Below are 19806 nucleotides of genomic sequence, written 5' to 3'. Positions count from 1 at the left end.
CCAAGAGACCCACAAATGGTTTATACTCATGTAGTAATAAATTTTTAAAATGTAAAAAGTAATCATTTTTGCTTTTCTCCCTCAAGGTAGAATAATCTCCAAAATTAATACATTGATTTATGTTGAGCAATTATTCTGGGCCAACTATTGCCTTTAATTCTAGGAGAACATTGATTTATGTTGAGCAGTTATTCTGGGCCAACTATTGCCTTTAATTCTAGGAGAACAACAGTCAAGTAGACAGGGCTCCTATGTCCAAGGAGTTTCCCCATGAGGTTGAGAAATAATCGTTTGTCAGTCAGCTGATATAGATGGCAGGTAGTACAAATCAGACTAGAAGGTGAAGGCTAGAGGAACAATAAGAAATTGGTTACCAACCTTGCCATATCATTGAGAGTTTTTTTTTAAGTCATGTTCAAGAGTCTCTGTAAGCTCCTGAATTGCAAATTTCAGAAGTCAAGAGAAACCAGCACTTTAGAGCAAAAAGGACTAGACACATAAGGAAATATAATTCCTGTGACAAAACATTAATGGAAAAATGACCTGCTATCAACCTTAGCACTGCAAACTTACCCAATCCAAGAAGAAACTCGAATTTACATTTTTCAAAGCACAGTTTATCAAAATAAAATGTTTTCTTTGTATAGAGACACTCCTTAGTTGCATGTCAGTCATTTCCACGCACCTCCCATTGTGTCCCTAGAGATTCCATCTCTCTCTGGAACAAAGGGCCAGCACCATTCATTCCTGGATTCAGGGAGCAACTTCCAGAGAATAAAGACTTGAAGGATCCTGCAAACCATTGTGTGCTTTTCTGAGACTCTTGAAAAAAGAACAACAGAAATTCTTCACTGTTTCTCAAGCTGAGTAGTCTGTCTTAAGGCAGTCAGGCCAGCAGGAGGGAGCACCAGCTGGGGACATTTCCCCAAAAGGTCCTCAGGTACTGTAAGGATGCTGCTCACTCGAGATCTAAAGCATATCCTTACCGTGTTTTAAGAACTAACTATTCTTGAAGGCTTCTCCTTCAAGTTATAATCCTAAAGTACTTTGTTTTTGATGAAAATGTAGGATATGTAAACGACTTTTCTACCGAGTGCTTACAACCTTTGAATTAAGTGAAATCAATCCTGAATTCCATATTCTCAAAAGAGATCGTTACATAAAACTCTTTTTAAATAATAGCCAATTGAACTTGGAATATCCCACATGGCTTAGTCAAGTGGAAGAGATGGATCTACTGACAGCAGAATAGAGAAAGGACAGAGGTAATCATTGATCCATGCTATTAATTCAATGATTATCGGCTAATATCTCTATCCTGTTTATACAGACCAACGCTTGTCTCACTGTAATTACTGGTGTACTTGTTTGTCTTCACCAACTGTGAGCTTCTTAAAAGCAAGGTAACAGGTCTTTGCACCTCTCAGCTCATTCAGTAAACAGACATTAATTCTACAAGATTTTAATGTGGTCTGTGTTTTCCTACATTGCATTTAGCAGAGTAGAAAACTCCTACATCCATTGCTCATTTGAACTGCTTTTAAAAAGCTTAGTCTTAAAAATATGCTTACCAAAACAACCGATCTTTTTTTAAAAATTTTTTAGAAAACCACTGATCTCTAAATAAAGAACGGATTCATCACCAAAGCAATACTTGCACCTTTTAACTATACAAAATACATTTTTAAACTTACATCTTGTGCATCCGACCCAATAAGGCATTTACAGAGCAGAAATAGAATTGTCTTCACACAACTGAAGGGGAGTTATGTAGGTATCCACAATAGCAGAAGATGGAGGCCCACAGAGAATGTTTCCTGGAGTTGGAGGATGGTGGAATTTAGACATCTAAGCCAATCATGCCCTGGGCTTCCTTACTGCAGCCACAGCAACTTTCCTGTTTATATTCCTCAATCGCAAAACCAAAACGACACCTTTACCCTAGCAAGTCACATGAGAGGACTTTTTAAAAAAATTAAGTAAGGAAAATATCATCTAGTAAACTGCTTGGAAATACACATCCAAAGGTATACCAGTCGTCCAGTTACTCATTTGTCATAAATTGCTGGTCAACCATCAATACCATGTCATGCCAGCTGATTACATATTCCAAGTACATAATCTACAACCTCAGGGCTTCAAAACAAAGCATGAAGTTTGGTAATCAGCCAGCCATATGGTGAGTTAGGGATACTCAACGGTGCATAAGATAAAAAGTTAGCTGCAAAGAGCTATCACGAATGGATAAAGAAGATGTGGCACATATGTACAATAGACTCTCACTCAGCCATAAAAAGAAACGAAACTGAGTTATTTGTAGTGAGGTGGATGGACGTAGAGACTGTCATACAGAGTGAAGTCAGAAAGAGAAAAACGAATTCCATATGCTAACACATATACATGGAATCTAAAAAAAAAAAAAAAATGGTTCTGAAGAACCTAGGGGCAGGACAGGAATAAAGACGCAGACATAGAGAATGGACTTGAGGACATGGGGAGGGGGAAGGGTAAGCTGGGACGAAGTGAGAGAGTGGCATGGACATATATACACTACCAAATGTAAAACAGATAGCTAGTGGGAAGCAGCTGCATAGCACAGGGAGATCAGCTCAGTGCTTTGTGTCTAACTAGAGGGGTGGGATAGGGAGAAAGGGAGGGAGACGCAAGAAGGAGGAGATATGGGGATATATGTATACATACAGCTGATTCACTTTGTTATACAGCAGAAACTAACACACCATTGTAAAGCAATTACACTCCAATAAAGATGTTAAAAAAAAAAACCTTTTTCTTCTACTACCCAATTTAAATCCAACTGACTTGACCCTACAGAGTAGATGATGCCTAGTTATGCTCTCCCTTCTGAGGGCCTGCTCCTTTAGATCCATATGGAAGTGGGGAAGGGTGCCAGGGGAAGGGGGGGAGATCAAGGAGCCACAGCTGCAGAGAATGCCATTGGCTAATTCATAAACTGAATTCATATAAAATGAGACCATCTGAGTAATCAGCCACATACAACCGGAATGTGTCCCATCTTGTCTAAAATGAGACCATTTTAAGACAAAGTATTGATTTAATAGTAAAAGTAGCACATGTTTATAGTATAAATCTTGGAGAGGGTATGAGAATGTCCTAGAGCCCAAAGCAGCTCACAGATATAGACAATAAATACCTGGCCATCACCTCAACCATAACTACACTTTGAATATGTAAAAAGGAAGCTTATTAAAATAAAAATTTTGCAAATAAAGTATCCATATCTAGAAATGTTTTAGAATGAGTAAGTTGTATTGCCAGATTAGACTTGCCTACTGGAACCCTGCATTACTATTTCTTAACTACAGGTTATTTCAGAAATCAATTCCCTAACACTGTAAAAACCTACAAACACATTTTATTTAATAAGAATTCGATCATTAAGAATCAGCTTTAGGGCTTCCGTGGTGGCGCAGTGGTTGAGAGTCCGCCTGCCGATGCAGGGGATATGGGTTCGTGCCCCGGTCTGGGAAGATCCCACGTGCCGCGGAGCGGCTGGGCCCGTGAGCCATGGGCCATGGCCACTGAGCCTGCGCGTCCGGAGCCTGTGCTCCGCAATGGGAGAGGCCACTACAGTGAGAGGCCCGCGTACCGCAAAAAAAAAAAAAAAAAAAAAAGAATCAGCTTTAGAGCACTAGGCACTGTCCTGTGAGAGACCCCAGGGTTGACATGAGAACGCTTATCTCTAAGAATCTTAGTTCCCACTAAGGCCAGAGACACTCAGGAATGAGACAATAAAAGTTGAATACTGACCGCCAAGGACGACATGTAAATGAGGGGGTGAGGATTAAATCACAAATGTTGTCTTAACTGTATTCAACCCCCTACCCCCAAAGAAAACACTGTGACATCTGCTAAAGATGCATGACAAGCCGGGTCTCGGATGTGAACGTACAGCAAAGGCCCACACTCTGAAACATGCCTTATCTGTATAGCAGGGTGTCACATGGCCACAAAAGACACCCTTCTGTGCCCTCAGCCCTTACTGGACTAGGTTTTGTGCTAGAAACTGACATCCAAAGACGAAGGAAGCAAAGTCCTGGCATGGATGAACTCACCATGTAGAGTAACTGGTCACAGCACAGAACCAGGGCTAAATTCGTATCTACTTCATTAGCTTTATAATCCACTAATGTGTTAAGATGTAAAATCATACGCTCATCTGGAGGCCTAATACTCCTGACCCCACAAAGACTGTTACAAACACTCATGGGTTAAGGTGCTCAATACTATTGATCCATGGCATTCAGTGACTTGCAAGTATGGATGAGAAACATAACCACAGCCAGCCCCAGCTTTCACTCACTGCGGTTTACGCCTGAGAAGACCTCACAGTGTAATACTATTTGTTTCCCAAATAACAATACGATTTCATTCCTCCTTTGACACCCTACCTTAGGAGGAAGCTGGGGTGCAGGAGCCATGAGTACTAATCACGCCATAATGTCCCAGGGCTTTAGTACAATGACCACTAAGGTTACCGCTTGGAAACAGAATACTTACACTAATTGGAGTTCACCAGATATTCATCTTCATAGTAAGCACAACTGATGAGCTGAAACTTCCCGTCCATAAATGGAAGTTACCTCAGCTGCCAAAGGACCTCAGCCTTTCAGAGGGCGGGTGCGCTCCATGAATATAATGTCCTGTAGGCAACCTTTGACACTGAACAAATACAGAGTGCTTGCAAAGTCCCAGAACTGTTGCACAGCACAGTTACGGATCAACCAAACTGACACACCCCTGCCTCCCAGGTCTTTCCAGCTAGAGGAATGGAGACATTAAATAATCACATCAGTTTTGATGAATGTGGGGATAAAACTGCCAAGTGTTCTGAGAGGTGTGGGGATAATCAGGAAAGGCGTCTCTGAGAAAGTGGCATCTTTAAGCCGAGGAGTACTCGGACAGTGGGAAAAAGGAACACTCCCGGCAGAAGAACAGTGGGAAAGAGCTTGGAGCATTGGGAGACCTGAGAGGCAGGCTGCGAACAGAGGGTGAGATGGCGAGGTCGAGAGAAGGAGGAAGAGGAAAACAGAAGGTGAACACGTGGGAACGGACAGATCAGCAAAGGATTTTTACATTTTATTCTAAGTGTCACAGAAAGTCATGATAGAAAAGTCTTCAGCACAGGAATGCCATGCTTAGACTTAGCAGAAGAAGATAGCAGTAATCGAGGAGAGGGATCAAACTTCGACTAGGCCCCTAGCTTAGTGTAGAGGGGAATGGATGGATGTGAGGGCTAATTATAAGGTAGATGCCATAGAGTTTTGTTAGCAGGAAGAGCCCAGTTTTCTGGAATGAATGGAAGAAGGTGCTAGTAACCAGATGTCGAGCACTGAAAGAAGACTGCAGACATTGGCTCGGAAATAGATGTGGCATAAACTAGTTAAAATAAAAAATTCAACAGTAACTCACATTGTAGGTTTTATGCAGAAAATAATTTACCAGTGAAATTTTTTATAAAAGATATTAAACGGTACCAAATTTCAATTAGTTTAGGGCTGCTGGTTCATCTAGAATCATCACAGTGAATTACTGTATTCAATTAGACTGTGGCTTAGTGAGGTAATATTTTTACTGCCGCAGTTAACACAACATGACGTGACCTGCAGCTTGAAACAGAAAGGCAACGGCTGAATCACTTGAGAGGGCACTTTCAAAAGCTGTAAATTGCTTTTTGAAAAAGAGCATCTCCAACGTGTTAAGTGAAGACATACCCACATCCACATTTGTTGGGAATGCCCCTCAAAAAATCCCTTCAGGGGCTTCCCTGGTGGCGCAGTGGTTGAGAGTCCACCTGCCGATGCAGGGGACACGGGTTCGTGCCCCGGTCCGGGAAGATCCCACATGCCGCAGAACGGCTGGGCCCGTGAGCCATGGCCGCTGAGCCTGCGCGTCCGGAGCCTGTGCTCCGCAACGGGAGAAGCCACAACAGTGAGAGGCTCGCGTACCGCAAAAAAAAAAAAAAAAAAAAAAAAAAAAAAAAAAATCCCTTCAGTATCACTACTTGTTTTATTACTTGGAAAGGCCCCAACATTCATGAGCCTGGATTTCTGTTGTCATCAAAGACTTCACACGACTCCTGACACTAACTTCCCACTCTTTACTGTCCCACTGTGCAGAAACCTATCAAAACTCCAACCATTCTTCCCACATTTGCTTTCTGTTAAAGCTCGTATCTTCTAATGTCTTCAAGTCTCCATGCAATAAAACTTGCCCTGTAGTAATACTCTGTATGGTGAATCCCTATCGACAAGCATAGATGCTAGAATAGGATTTTAAACTGGCTTACGCATCTGGTCAACTCTTCCATCTAGAGTAGGAAGGGCTCTTTACCAATGCCACTATTGGTAAGAGATTTTTGTTTGTTTGTTTGTTTTTTGTTGCTGGTTTTTCCCCCAAAATACCTCTATTTTAATTTACCCAAGACTGGCTAGTTCTTTACACGACATGGACTCAGTAAATCCTTCTCTCTTCCTTTATTCACTCTTGTCATTTTTAGGCATATGGATAACCAATGGGAAATGCTTCGAGCAGAGGAAAAACATGATCATACAGTGCTAGAATGAAAAATAGGCTTCACCACGTATTAATGCCTAGTGATTGGTGGCGACTGCCTAGAGCACTGTGTTGAGAAGGATTCTGAGGCCTCATCCATAGACCCAAGTCCATCCTGAGTACAACAGAGGGAACGGTACCTGCATACACACTTTGCCAACCCCAGTCCAAGGGAGCCACAGAAACCGGCTTTGAATTCCACACAGGCTCTACCTTTTCCAGCAACGTGAATCTCAGGGAAATTAACTTCTCTGCATCTCATGTTGTCCAAAGAGAACACTACTTAGGCTTGCCTCACATGGATTTGTGAGGATTAAACCACAGGCTCCAGGGTAGCTCATTCTCCCCACCCCCTTCATCTTGAGGGCAGGGAAAATGGCATTTTGCACAGGGGCTTCGAATGTTCCTCACTGTAAACCACCTTTCCTAATATGAAACATGAATTGTTATGAGCTGTGTCCCCTCCTCCCACAGATTCGTATGTTGAAGCTCTAACTTCCAGTGCCTCAAAATGTGACTGTATTTGGAGAGAGGGCCTTTAAGTCCAAATAGGACTGAGGTGTCCTTATAAAAAGAGATTGGGACACACAGAAAGAGACACCAGGGGTGCACACATGCAGATGCAAGATCCCGTAAGGACACAGCAAGGAGGCCATCTGTAAGCCAGGGAGGGAGACCTCAGAGGAAACCGAACACCTCGACTGTCAACATCTTGACTTTGAAATTCTAGTCTCTAGTCTGGGGTATTGTGTTATGGTGGCCCTAGCAGATGAATACAGGAACAAAGCATCCCTGCCTCTGCCATTCCTATCACTGCGTGAGCATCTCCACCTCTCCCCTCCTGTTCCTCGCCTTCCTCCTCGCATGCTCTAGTCTCCTTTTCTCCCCCAGAAAACTCCAGAAGGAGGGGGCAGTGTGGGGCTTGGAAACGAGGTCATTGACTGCTGATCTAGAATGATGTAGTTTTGCTTCCTGTAGCGTACTTACCAGAAATCCTGCCCACGCAAGGGGAATCCAGACACTTTTAAGAACAGAAAGGAATGGCATTCCCCTCTCTCCATCCAGAAATATGGCTGCAAAAGTACCTCGTTGAAACTTCCCTCAAGTGTAGCCATTTGCTCCCTTTCAGAAGGGTTTTACAAAGCTCAGTGTTTCACAAGAAATGTCATTGTATCCAAACGCCTCTCCCTCTCTCAAGATGAGATGGTTTAATTAGCTAGGGTGGTAGTTAAATGTGTTATCAGAATCAGATGTCAATGGAAATTCATCCCCAGCCAACTCACATCTCACACTAACCATGGTGCATGTTAGTGATCTAAAACATTTATTCTAGTAGTTAAGATATTTTCTCTACTAGGTAAACTATGCAAACAATTGCTAGCATGTCGGGGCCTGCTGGGTTGCCATGCTGTGTGCTAACATTAATTGTATTATATTATGCTGTCTAAATACCCTAAGGGTTTGGGAGGTTTGGGGGTTGATTTTTAGATATACCTCCCTCAGGTCACACCCTCTTCCAACAGAAATCATGCTCAACCCAAAACTGGCTTGAGTTTTTTTTTTCACTCACCTTAGAAACAGTATTACATCATTCTGGACTTCTTTACCCTTTATCTGGGATTCTTGGCTATCTCACTACAGGTATGACAAAAGATACTCCTTAGGTAGTATGCCTAGCAAAGCGGATCAATAACAGGAAAGAGATATGAGAGCAGTAGCTCTTGGTCTTAAAGAAGGCAAGTTAAAGGGAGTAGCATGGGTACAAATCCTAATTTAACTGGGGACAAATCCTAATTTGCCAACTGCTTCCTTTAACCACCACTTCTCCATTTAACATGGTAATATTTGTTGCGGGAAATAAGGATACAGTCAAAGGATGTGTTACTATTGACAACATTAAAGTTTAAAGTGCAACAATGTGATATTTTTTTTAAGCAGGAAGGACTAATTAACATGGCTAATGAGGCAGAGGGATGTGAAGCCTGTTCACATGCAAATTCAGTTTTTCAGGAGTTCATTTTTTGGTTACATTCTCAGCACTCAAGAGTTAGTAGTAAATCAAACATCATAGCTTAGACATATTAATGGAACTCCTTTCCCATTTAAAACTACAACTCTTACCTTAGTGAAATCACGTGTTATAATCCCATCATGTGGTTGCTTCTCTCTGCATTGTAGCCAGTTGAGTTCTCCTAGGATGACCCTCATACCCACCTACCCACCCACCCACCCAGGAGACTTTATTATAGATGAAATCAAAGCTAAGCTCTCTGGATAGTGGAAACAAAACCAGTAAGAATAGAAAAGGTGGAGGTAAATGGAGTGAGCTACTAGTTATGTCTCTTACACCAATGAAACTTTCAGTGAGACTTTTCCTTAGTCAACAACCAGATTAGGTGAGGAAGAAGACTGATAATCACGTGAGTCACATGAAGAAACACATACCTGGGAAACCATCAATCTTGTATTAACAACCTTCTTGAGAACATTGCTACAAACACTTGTTACTATTTGTCTGAAAACCACACACTGAAAGTGCTGGAAAAGTCCAGTTGGCTGAGGCCTAGGAATTCAAAGCTTGAGGTCTCAACAAAAGATCACCAGGGCTACTGAGGAAACCCTAGTGCCACAATAACCTCTGGTCAATAAGGGTAGTATTCACTGAGGCTGGGTGATCACGAGACCCACCAAGAGCTATTGTCACCACCAACTGTTAACTGAGACTCTTCCTTTCTTCCTTAGGAAAATGAGTCATTCAGAAAAGATTCCAGAACCCCTCATTTAATCATTTAAGTCTTTAGTGAATACCCAAGTGGTCATATAACCTCACCCTACCTTCTTGATGGAATGCAGGATAAAGGAGGAGAGAAAGTCATCTCAAAATCTCTCCACCTGTAAGTCACTGATTTCTCTCAATTTTCCTTTTACCCAATAGTCTTAAATATGCCAAAAGCAAATACAGATGATGTTATCTTGTATTGAAACAGCTGAGAACATTTGTAAAGGTCAGAGACGGCAAATATTCCTACAGCTCCTACAGTTTCCAAGACAAGCTCAGAGAAGCTTAAAACAGTACTCTGTGACTACCCAACAATTCCAAGGAGACGCTCTTCTCTATAACCTTAAGAAACTGGGATGTCCTCAGTTATTAGATGGTTCCTATTGTTTTCTCTTTTGATATACTATTTTCCCAATTAGATCTTGTTACTATTTAACTTGGCTATTGTATTAGTCTATGTGGCAATTGTGTTTTGAATTCCTGTCAGTGGGTAAATGATATGGGTCTTTTCAAAATCACTTGGCCAAGCAATTCAGGAAACTCATAATTTAGAAAGCTCAACCAGGAAAAGCTGTTCTCTGACATCTTTTTCTTCATAAACTTACAAAAAGTTTTAAGTTGGGTTTGTTTTAGGAATATATCTATTTCTGAACCTGCAAAACTATAATAATTAAGAGCATTACAAAAACTGTGACGCCACTTGCTTATTGCAGGTTTCCCTGGGAAACAATATAAATTTATCCAAAACTTATTCTCCACTTATTGAAATGTCTAAAGAGATTATTTTAAATATGAAATTAGAACTCTCTTATCTAAAACTAAACTTATCACAGCTTCTCCAAATACAGATGCACATAAACAGTTTACATTGCTAAAATCCGTTTCAAACATCTGAATATGAAGCTTTATGAAGTGTTTTAACACCTTAAGTACTTAAGTTCCATATCTTAATGACTACTTCAGAAACATACAGCCCTTTTAAATCCTCTAAATCGGCCCCAATACTATAAATGACAATTTTAAAGAAAAAAGATTAAACCTCATGTTTCACACAGCTCTCAAACCAATAAGCCAGATAACACTAGTAATCAGCGTAAAAGCTCGTGTCCATCACCTCTCCACAGCACTGTGCACGCTGGCTTTTCCAGGAGATTCCGGAGCATTTGGAGAGTACCATGCTTGACTGCTCCACTCACTCTACAGCCCCCAAATTAGTCTAAAACCAACTGGCTTTCTTTTCAAACTCCTGCCCTCCACGTGCAGGCTCCAAACCCTGCAACGCTGTTTATTCTAGGAGGAAAACAAAGATATGACACGAAAATTGAGTTTTCTGGGCGAAGTTGCTTTAATGCATGCCATAAATTCTTTGGCATCTAAAGGAAACCACATGCCTATAATGTAAGAAAAAAAAAGAGAGAATTTGAGGGGGAAAGATGGCGCGTAGATAAAGCAGTAGCGGGCAGTTAAGCACAAGTGGTGTTATCAAAGGCAGAATGGCATCTCTTGCTGGAGAGGGGAGACAGGGCATCAGGGAGAGAAACAGGATCAGGACTGGGTTTTTCAAAAACTGGTATCAGAGTCAAAGAATGGTAAGAATTTTTTTTTTTTTAAGTTATAGACAGTAAGAGCTTGACTCAATCAGACAGAAGGGAGGGCCCATAGGAGTGAGGCTTTATTGAGAAATAACCTGGGTTTCCACTCAGCCACTAACCAGCTCAGGGGACCTTGAATAAGCCACTAACTTTTCTAAGGTCCTTTTCAGTTCCAAAAGAAGTGTTTTAGTCATGAGCTTTCAAACCTTCTGTTACAATGAGGCAAGTACTTACAAAGGACTGCGGTTGAGTTAGCATAGTATTTACAAGCAGCCACCAACCTTCTGTAAATGAATCCTGTGTGGGGCCAGAAGGAAAATGGGGTCACAAATTTAGGACTTGGTTTATTTCTAATCAGGCAACCCTAACTGCATAGCTGGAAGAGGGCTGACTAGTATCTCTGATTAGTATTTCAAAGGTAGAATCACAGGTAAGGCATTTGAATGATTCCTTCCACTTGGGAAGTGTAATGAGGAAAGTGAAGGCGGCAACCAAACCCACGTTTCTCTACAGTCCTGAAAAGCAGCCCTCATCCTCACCATCATCATCCCAGAAATAATTTAAGGATATCAGCCCATGTTCACCGTGACAGGAAGCATTTCTAATCTAGAGATCACTTAATGTATTTACAGATTAAATATTTATTAGACACTGTATCTCTTCTAAGACAAATAATTTTTCATTGAAAAACTTAGGACAACTCTCTCTAAATGAATATTGAAGAAGTTAATGTGTTACAATATGTTATCCATTTTATCTTCAAGTGTCCATAATTACGTGAAATAAAATGGCCATGGCTGATGGGAAAGACAGCAGCATTGGCCAGCGGAATAGGGCTACCAGACATGGATTCAAATTCTATCAATTTCTATTAGCTCTAGGATCTTATGTATATTATTTAACCCTCTATTTTTTCCTTTATTCACAGGTAAAATGCATCTTACAATTTGTCTGAGGGCATACATTTCAATTAGAGCATATGACATACAATAAATAGTCAACAAGTGTCCAATTTCGTCCATTAACTTCTCCAGATTTAAAAGAAAAAAAAAAACCTTTGATGGAGGAAATTTCTTAAGTGATACAATCACTATATCCAAAACCTCTTTCCTATACTGAATACCTGACAGATAAAGTAAGACAATATAACTTCCTTCCTGATTCCTTAAGATTCAAAATCCTGTTTAAAGAAACTATTAAAAAAAATTAGCCAAAATGAGAATGATTTTACCTTCACTCAGCAGCAAAGCCCGGTGTGTAGAAGGCCAAAAACAAATCACTTGGGCAGATCCCTGAATTAAATGCCTGAAAGGTCAAACTGATTCCAGGATGAACCATCTCAAATATCTGAAATTCCAAAGAATTTCCCCTTTTTTTTTTTCTTTTCAAAGACGCCACAGTGACTAAGGTTGCCAGAGAGATAATTATTTCTAAAGATTTTGTCAACAGGTGACAACACCTTCAACATTCCTGAGTAAGACAAGCTTTAGTTTTTACTCCTGGTGTGGGTGGTAGGGATGTGGAAGAGTGAAAGCTTATTCCTGGTGTGTTCTCAGGATTTTAAATATCTAAATTGGTTTATATCAATCTTTGCACTAATGACTAAAACACTCCTTTCATATGCTGATGAATGCACCTTGACTCAGGACACAACAAAGCCAAGTCTCTTCAGGAATGTGAATGAATTATGTCTACACCCAAGGTTATCCAGTGGAGTCCAGATCTCAACATAACAAATCAGTGAGCCTTTCTCTGAAGGTCTCTCAATTTCCAAGGACTTTCACATTATTGTTTTATACTGTAATACCAATCAATATGGAGGCTGGGGTTCTATGAATCTACCCACTTTGGACTTTCAAAGCTAGTACAAGTGCCCTGGCAACATATTCAAGGTATCATAGCTATACCTGGAGGATTTTTCTAAACTACAGACTTCTATGTTCTACCAACTGTCCAGGGTACCACCACCAGCTTGTCTTGCAATAATAATCTTTGAAATAAGCATATAAACAGCTATAAATGTAGAGGATGAAGTAAAGAAAGCTGGTCCTCTCACAACTTTACAGTGTATGTGCATTATAAAGATGCACAGAATGTGTGTGAGGCATTGTCCTAGGTCTTTGACTATTTTACTTAATCCTTACAATAACTCTATATTATAACCCCCATTTTATAGATGAGAATTGAAGCACAGAGAAGCTAAGCAATTTGCCAAAGGTCACACAGCTAGTAAATGGTTGAGACAAAATTCTTAACCCAGTGAATCTGGCTCCACACCCAGCCCTCCAAGTCACGCTTTCTAAATATCATATTTCCTACACAATGTACAGTGGCTGAGCCCTATATTTCAAACAGAAGTTCAAGGAACAAACCCATGAAGTCCAGTCCTTCCTCCCTCATCCAAAATGAACAAGAAAATAAAAAACCAAGTCAAAAACAGGTTCAGAAAGTGTTTAAGAGATAAGAAGGAAATGTTGTGTAAATACTTTGCCTTCCTCACCGAACACCATTTTCTTATATTATCTTGAAACGTTTGCTTATGACCTGGTTCCCTGTTGTGCTTGCAGATGACTTCCATTTCTAAGTCTCGAAAGCTTTCAGGAATTTATTCCTAGACTTCGAAGCATGCTCAATCATAACCTCCCCTCACTGACTGCCTTCGCTAGTCAAAAAAATCTCTGCTTTCCCTGTTTTTGTTCAAAACTTCTACTGCCTTTGGAAAGCCTGATTTTTAAAGTTACTTAAACCCTCAGGGTGCTGAAGAGGGAAAACACACTCTGAGACTCTCTGCATCCATCTCATCCCACTTCTGAGTTCCAGAGGGAAGAAAAGGCTGTGGTTTAACCTCATTGCTTCTTAGGCTTGTGTCCTTTCAAAATTACAATTTCACTATATCCTGGTAAGAATTTGATTCCCTAAACGATTATCTTTTACTTTTGATAGGTTTACTGGACATTTTTTCTCACATGACACTTACTTAGATGTCTGTCTTAATAGCAGCGGAGGAAATGGCACTTAACAAAAATCTTCCTTTGGCAGGCTGGGAACTTCTGTGGTTTTAAGACTACCCCTGTATTTTCTCAAAAGAACTTAAACGCCATCTCCTGAGTTACATAAGCAGCCATGGGAAATTCAGTGAGGGTGGCCATCCTAGCTTCATTCAATCCACTTTGGGGCAAATTCCCACACAGCATATCACACAATTTCAAATACCTACATGAGGTTTGAAATATCCTATTTCTGACTGAATACACCAAAACCTTCAGGTCTTAATCAGCGTGGAACAAAAATACAGCTCAATATACAGAAATTAGTAACCGATGTCAATCACACTGATGACTGTGCTGAAAATGCAGACTGAGAGGTTAGGCCGGCCCCTAAGAGCTAGCCACTGTACTTATGCACTTTTCAGACATATGTGTGGTCCTTATTATAGCCTACAATTAGGAATTATTACTCCAATTATACAATTGAATAAAGTGAAATGCAAAGAGGTTTGAAGTAATTTGGCCAAAGTGGCCGAGCCAGTGCCTAGAGATTTTTCAAACTGACTCTCTTTTCCACTAACTACATCCTAGGAAACCTCCCCATCAAGGGTATTTGCTCTTTAAAAAAACATTCTGGCTATTCACAACCTCAGTTATTTCATGATACTAATCCACCAGAATTTAGCTGTAAAGTTCACACTGCATTGTATTATCCAAAGTCTTAAGAGGCAGAATAAATGCAAAGGATTCAGTGAGTTGAGAAAACTGGATAAAATGACAGATTCCGCACCCATTCCCCCCACCCGCAGAACTTCAACCCACATACATGCTCGGTTTTCCCTCAGCAGTTACCTGGTTTCCAGTTTACCAGCTAAAACAATCATTAAGATGTTAATCTTTTGATAAACAGGGTGTAAAATGAGTAGGTAAAAACTACCTATTAGAAAGATAAAGACCTAAGCAAATCAGAGCATTGCTCTCAACAGAAGCAGACACCAAAGGCAATTGCTTTTGACAAACAATAGTTAGCACGCCTTTTCTGAATATTTTTCAAAACAAAATTTTACAAACGATAACAAAAATAAGGCAGAGCAACTTTATTATAAATCTTTTATTTAGTAAGCATTGTTTATTACAGCTTTTAAAGGGCTTTATGTGAATATTTAAGCCCGTAAATGAACATGTTAATTTCAGATGCTCAATGCAACCCATTTGTTTCAGGAGTACATGGGTAAAAAGTGGAAATGAGCATCTCAGTAGACTAGTTAGGTTCTCCCATCTATATACATACTGAGAAAAAAAGAAAATTGATTACTTTCCGAAGACCATTATGAAGCACTGTAAAATGATATTCTACACCAACTAGTTTAGTTTCATATCATTTATAAAATTTTATTTCGTAACATGAGTATATATGTATAAACTGTGTATGTGTATATACACGGCACCTTACTTGCTTTAAAAATGGTTTTGGATTTTGCCATTTTTTACAAAACTACAGTGAATATTACAGACATCCATTGTACAGTGACTGAATCTCCTCCAAACCTAAGTTTTTCATACTCTACTCATCTTGACCACGGAGTGAAAATGGTTTAAAATTGTTGTTAATGTGAAATTTTTTTTAAAGACAAAAATTAAAGAGACAGAATATGTCACATCTTAGATTATAATATGGTTTGGTCTAGTAAATCCAGGAAGATTTAAAGATGCCTCCAAAGAGAGGGAACCAAAGCCCATAGGGCTCTTCCATTCAAATTAGGGTGTTCAAATTAGATATTAAAATTAGGGTGGTCTGTGGGGAGAAAAGATCCTCCTGTGCCCACATAATCAGAGCGTGAGCACCAGTTAAGGAGAGATGCGCCACTGGTGCCACTGATAATACTGTGTAGTCATTGTTGGCGCATTTTGTCAAAAGGCCCAACTCCCTTTCTCTACCTGTTAAAGCTTGCCAAAAAACTAGCTGGATAAAAGGAAAAGGTAACGGATCATTTATAATTCAATTTAAGAATTATCTTTCTCAAAAACCTAAGATTCATTGAATTGGGGATACATTGGTATATATTTGCCATTGCATGTGGTCTATATTGACTCATCTCAAAAACATAACCTAAAGGAAAAGAAAAACAAAAACAACAAACAAAAAAACCCTACATCTAGCCCTCTAAACCATAAAAAAAAAAAAAAACCACTCAATACTATGGAGTAGAGAGGGTAGCAGGCAGCCACCCTACCAAATAAAGGTCCTGATACAGTAAACTTGATCAATATCAAGTTTTATTAAAAGGAACAAAAGGGATGATTTCCATTTTCCTGCCACGTGTTGTCTTACCAGGGTGTACCGAGAATACTTAAGCATAAAATTCTCTCAAGCATAACATACCATTGCGAAAATATTATTAATATTTAGCTCCTTTTTATACACACAGTAAGTCTTTTAGTTGGTAGAACAAACTAGCCCCAAAAGAGGCCATAATCTGGTTACTGCATCACTGAAAAAAAAAATCAGTCATCAACCATCAAATGTGTGTGTGTGTGTGTGTGAGAGAGAGAGAGAGAGAGAGAGAGAGAGAGAGAGAGAGAGGATGGCTCATGGCTTCTGTTAGACACCGGAAAAAAAAAAAGAACTTAATCAACCATCTTCACCCCAGCAGCCCCAGCTGCCTTCTTCCTCTCCTATCAGTGGATTTCCAACTCCATGGGGTTCGTCTTTGGGATTCCTAATGAAACAATGAGGTACTAGGAATCAAGAGAAAACAGACAGCGTTAGGATCCTGACAAGGTAACCCTTTTTCTCAGCTCTGGGTTTTGTAGGCCATCTTGTTCGTCTAAACGCCAAAATGTCTTAATTTTTCCCAAGAAGTGACACTAGGGGCAATACCCACTGTCATTTCTGAGACCAGGGTCCCTTAATCAAATGGCCAGCAGCAAAAATCTGTCAGACAAACGGTTAATTGATGCACATTAAGACAGCCACCATCACTGCAGCGCAATACGTTACAGGAAAGAGAACAATGCACAGCACGAGAAAGGAAAACAGCAGTGTTCGTTTACAAAAATATTTAATCCCCAGTTTGCCCTCATCGTCAAGGCTAATCTTATTTTTCATCAATTGAAATCGCTAAGAAAGCAAGAGATGAGATAGCCTGGAAAAGAAGAAATACGCATACAAGGGGGGAAAAAAACCTGTCATCTGTATCCAGCGGTTTCACGCAACATTTAGGGCAAACGCCTTTGTTCCTGGGCTTGGGAAGGGAGTGGGGGGGTGGGTGATGAAAAGATCAGATAGGGCTGCCTGGGCCCTCCACTCCCTGTTCTCCGGCGCATGCGCCAGGCCAAGACAAAGGAATAGGTAATTACAGTCCCGATTCATTCATTTTGCCCGCAGTACTGAGGATCTGCTGGCCCCGGCTGTAATCCCTGGGAGGTTGATCCACACCCCTATAGCAAGAAGACCACCTCTAGACTAGTGTTTGATTTTTAACCCGCCACAGATGTGCTAGTGGCCTCGCGGCAGACCGAGGTGTGGTGTCAATCCTGGTCAAGGTACAAAAAATGCACCCGTGTGCGCTGTGCTAATTTAAGCAGAGTGAAAATTACACAGGCAAAGACTGTTCACGGAGTCCGTTTCAAGGCGGACATGTCTCCGAGGAAGCAGATCAGGAGGCCAGCCAAGCATTCGATGAATATTCATGAAAGAATGCGGTTTGTAGCCACGCTTTGTGTGTGTGCGCGCGGACCCAGGGATTCTGCAATTTTTATTCTTGGGGGGGGGGTGGGGGGGGTAGGCGAGGGCGATTGGGCGAGGAGGGCGAACAAGGGCCGGGAGTCGGCTTTCAGTGTTAGCGCTTTAAGCAAAACCTGCTAAACCCCAAACCTTCGCTCACAGCCGCGCTGGGCGGTCAGGGGCCGCGCGCTGTCAGGTTCAAGCTCACACCCTCCCGGCCGGGCCCGCGACAGGAGGCGCTCAGCGCATTCTCCGAACCGAATACTCGAAAACATAAAATGCTCAGATGTAGCCCACGGGTTCATGGGAAGGCAGTTCAGCCACGACCGAGGCCGGGTCTCTGATCTGCTCAGCTCTGCTTCTGGAGGCACGTTGTCGTGTGAACCTCGCATTTTCTTGGCCACCCGAAACCAAGATTCAGGACTCCCACGGGTCAAGGAAACCCATCTGCTGAACCAAGAAGCCGCCTCCTCCCTTCGGATCACACCAGATTCCCCGTATTCCTTCTCCCCTCCCTCCCCCCCGCCCCACCGCACCCCACCCTCCATCTTCTGCTGCTGCGCCCCTCGCACCAAGCGCTTTCTTCCCGGCTCTGGACGGGGCCGGTGGCAGATACTCTCCCCTCGGCCTCACAAAACCGTCTCTTCGGGACGCAATTCATTTAAAGGGTTTCACATTCGGCAATTTCCTCCTTAACTAGCAGCCTCCCTCCCACCGCCCACCTCCAACTCCGTCTATCAGGCTCACCAACCCCCCATCCTCCCCGCCCTGCGAGCGGTCGAAACCACCCACCTCGGGGCCCCCCATCACCCCAGATGCCCGAAGCGCGACAGAGGCCTCACGGAGGGGGACCGCGCGACCCGCGCCGTCTAGTGGGGCCCGCACCACTCCCTCCCCGCCCCGGGCTGCGGCGCCGAGAGAGAACAAAGGGCCTCGGGGGTGGGGCGGGGGCAGAGGGGGGAACGGAGGCCCCCGGGTGGCCGGCACCCCGGGTCCGCGGCGGCAGCTGGGCCACCGGGGCGCGCCTCCTTACCGGATCTGGGTGCCTGTGCCGCCCCTGGGTGAGCGCGGTGCCGCGGAGGGGCCCGGGTCGCTGGCGTCGTCCGGCCGGGTGCCTGGCCGCTGGCGGTGGCTCTCTCCCCGGCTCGACGGCGGAGCCCGGAGCGAGGAGCGAGTTGGAGCGCTGCCGCCGCCGCCGTCGCCGCTGCCGCTACTGCTGCCGCCGCCGCCGCTGCAGCCTCTGCATTTCTCGCGCTCGCGCTCCCCCTCCCCTTCCTGCCCAGCGCCCTCCCCCGGCGCGTCCGCCCGCCCAGCCTCCCTCCTCCCGCTCACCCCGCCCACCTCGCTCCCCTCCCTTCGCCTCCATCCCGGTGCCCCTCCCGCCTCCCCTGAGCTCCCCGCCACGCCGGGGCCCCGCCCGTCTCCCTTCAAATCCCCTCCATCCCGGTTACCCCCACCTCCCTTCTCCTCTAAACGGCTGGTCCCCTCCTTTCCCCCTCCCCTGCCCTCCATCCCTGTGCCCCTCCTGCCTCTCTACATCATATCTGAACGCCGGTTTCCCACTCCTCCCCACATCCCTCCCCTCCTCTCCCGTCCCAAGCCCCCCACCTCTGTCGCCTCCCCTTCCCCGCGGCGCTGGAGATGTCCGTGGGCACTACTCTCTCTTTTTCTCAGTCTCTCTCTCTCTCACTTTCTTTCTCTCTCTCTGTTTGGAACGGTTGGATAAGAAGTGCTCGGGCTCTCGCTCAGGCTCCAGGGGCTGCCTCGAGGTGGTGAATGACGCCCCCTGCCACCTGCTACCCTTCTCAGCATCCCAACCCGGCCGCTCGCGACGTCCGGCTGAGATTCTGATCCCCGGGCAGGCAGTGAGGTCAGGGGTGACCTGGTGGCTGCCCTCAGCCCATCAGGACAGATGCCCGCGCGGTTGACAGTGACCTCCAACTGCAGGCGCGTCTGGGCGGCGCCCCGGCGGACCGAGTGCGCTCGGCGGGCGGCTGGCGCGCACGCTGGGCTGAGCCGGGAAGGCTGCAGCTTTGGGCAAGCGCGGCGCTAAGGCTCAGCTGGCCGGGCGCGCGGCGTAGCCCCTGCGAGGATGCTCTCAGGACTTGGGAGAGGAAGGAGGGAAGA

At 43.4% G+C, this 19806-nt stretch overlaps 1 protein-coding gene across 1 annotated transcript in view; it reads right to left on the bottom strand.

The window, feature by feature from the left end:
• Positions 1–18927, bottom strand: part of BASP1 (brain abundant membrane attached signal protein 1) — a 55170-nt gene extending 36243 nt beyond the window's left edge. The window contains exon 1 of the mRNA XM_081233540.1: positions 18713–18927. The gene's annotated coding sequence lies outside the window, so the exon portion shown is untranslated. The remainder of the gene's footprint in view (positions 1–18712) is intronic.
• Positions 18928–19806: the final 879 nt, after the last annotated feature.

Source organism: Mesoplodon bidens (assembly GCF_964165515.1).
Source record: "Mesoplodon bidens genome assembly, chromosome: 4".
In the NCBI taxonomy this organism is placed as follows: domain Eukaryota; kingdom Metazoa; phylum Chordata; class Mammalia; order Artiodactyla; family Ziphiidae; genus Mesoplodon; species Mesoplodon bidens.
This window is presented reverse-complemented; position numbering and strand designations above follow the sequence as displayed.